Source organism: Montipora capricornis, chromosome 10 (assembly GCF_036669925.1).
Source record: "Montipora capricornis isolate CH-2021 chromosome 10, ASM3666992v2, whole genome shotgun sequence".
NCBI classification, from domain to species: Eukaryota; Metazoa; Cnidaria; class Anthozoa; order Scleractinia; family Acroporidae; genus Montipora; species Montipora capricornis.
This window is the reverse complement of record NC_090892.1, coordinates 11,990,979-11,993,478: the sequence shown is the minus strand read 5'-3', so window position 1 is coordinate 11,993,478 and position 2,500 is coordinate 11,990,979.

The following is a 2,500-nucleotide window of genomic DNA, read 5'->3' as shown; positions in this document are numbered from 1 at the left end:
AGCTCTGCTGCGTTCTTCAGGCTATGACATTCAAGAGAAAACCCGCGATGATGTTAAGGAAAATGCTTTTAGCAACGAAATTCCAATTTTGCTTGAAGCTTACAACCAATCTGAAAGTCGTCATACTCGACTACAAATTCTATCTATGTTTTCCAGACATTTTTCGAAACAGGAACTCCGGGAGATGATTCCAGGTCTTAGTAAATGGCAAATCGATCGTGCTCGGCGTCATGCCGCTAAAGAAGGACCAGGGCATCAAGTGGTACCGATACCGATAAAACGGACACGCCTTGATCCTGTAAAGACAAGCCACTTTGTAAACTTTATCGCCAGACCAAATTTCCTTCAGGACGTTGCTTATGGCACTAAGGAACTGAAGCTTGATTCGGGAGAAAGAATCACTATTCCAAACGTAATCAGGACAATGGTTTCCTCCCGGATAATAAGACAATACATCTCGTTTTGCCAAGAAACAGGCTTTGAACCCGCAAGTGAACGAACTTTGTACAGGATAATTGACGTTTGTTCCGCTTCCAAGCAGAAATCAATACAGGGGCTGGATTATTTTTCAACGGAAGGAGCGCAAGCGTTTGACACCCTCCAAATTGTCGTCAATACTCTTGAGAAAGGAGGCGCTGATTCCACTTGGGCTAGGGAGATGTCTAAGACGCTGCAGGAGACCAAACGATATTTGAAAACCGATTACAAAAGTCACGTGGGACAAGAGGAGAGATGCGCGGATCACTGCACGAATTTTAGTCTCAGTGACCCTCAGAACGAGGGCTTCAGGCAGCAGTGCGACCACCTTCACAACGAATTATGCAACTATTGCTGCAAACTGGATGAAGTTCTCAGTAACATTACGAACATGATAAATTGTCTAAACGCGACTCTCACAGACCAACAGCAGAGTCAAGTGGCGTTTGACCTTACCCATCCAGTGGAGGCAATCCACGATTGGAGAGCTCATCTTCTTCGATCCGTTAACCAAGAACAAGCTACCAAGATGTTCTCAGTGCGTTGACTGACGAGAGCGTTTTAATCATAATGGACTGGGCCATGAAGTACCTTCCGAAAAGATACAGAGAACAAATGAGTGACTTTTATGGGAAACGGGGGAAGAGTTGGCATGTTTCTTGTGTTATTTTCAGGTCTGGTAGTGAAGGTCACTCGGTAGAAACCTTCGTTCATGTCTTCGATACTTGCACCCAAGACTGGTTTTCTCAGCTGTTGTTTCTATTCTGGAGCACCTCCTTTCAACTATTAAAGAAGAGCACAAAAATGTATCAACGGCTTATCTTAAATCTGACAACGCGGGCTGCTACCACAATGGCTCATTAATTACTTCTCTCAAATCTATTGGAGAAAGAACGGGAATTCACGTTCGAAGATTTGACTTCTCTGACCCAGTCAGGGAAGGACATTTGTGATCGCAAAATAGCACCGCTGAAAGGGCATATCCAGAGATGGGTCGATGAAAGGCATGATGTCATTACCGCAGGTGACATGAAAGAAGCGCTGGATTCTCATGGTGGAGTGCGTGGATGTAGGGTGGCAGTATCAGAGGTTGATATTTCAAAGGCGAGTGAGACGGTAGAATGGAAAGGGATACGTACGTTGTTCAATTTTGAGTTTTTAACTACAGGAATCAAGGCGTGGAAGGCTTATGGAGTCGGTGAGGGTCAGCTGTTTTTATATGAGAACCTAACTCAATGTCTGCAAGGACCAACATGTCTTCGCGTCATTATCCCTTTTACGACCAACAAGGCAAGAGCTCAGCCAAGTTTGATGTCGAAAACAAAAGGTCCTGTAATATGTGAGGAACTTTTTATGTGTGACGAGGAAGGATGTGTCGCCTCCTTTCCTACCCAAAGCGATCTACAAGTTCACATGGACACTGAGCGACATATCATGGTTATGGAACGTGAAAGTGTTCTCGATTTGGCACGAAAAAAGTGGGCAAAAAAAGTGACAGGAGTTCAACTATAGCACTTTGCTGGTAAAGCAAGAGTAACACAAGAAGGCAGCGGCACGGTCACTTTATCGAGGAAAGAACCACTCCAGGGATGGGCTTTAAAGAAGCAAAGGAAAGGCCAGCGAGCAACCCAGAATGTGAAGAACTTCTTGCTTGAAAAGTTCAATAGTGGAGTAGAAACAGGTAACTCGACTAACAAAAATTTCCGCTTTACCCTTGAGGTTTGGTTTCCATTTGAACTACTGCTTTTAAATGTAAGGTAAATCAAGTGTACAGAGAGCTAGTTGAAAGGAAAACCAATTCCTCGTAAATTTCTGCCCTTAAAATACCCCATGCAGTTAAAGAGAATACGCAAGTGAATTAAACCCGTGAGGGGAACGCGTTTTAAGTTGACTTCAGACCTGTCAGTTCAGTTACAGTTCAGTCCTACTTCAGTGTATCGTGATGAAAGTCTTTAAAAATGTGATTAACTGTGTTCTTATTACAGGAAACAAAGAAGACCCAGTCAAAGTAGCAAATGAAATG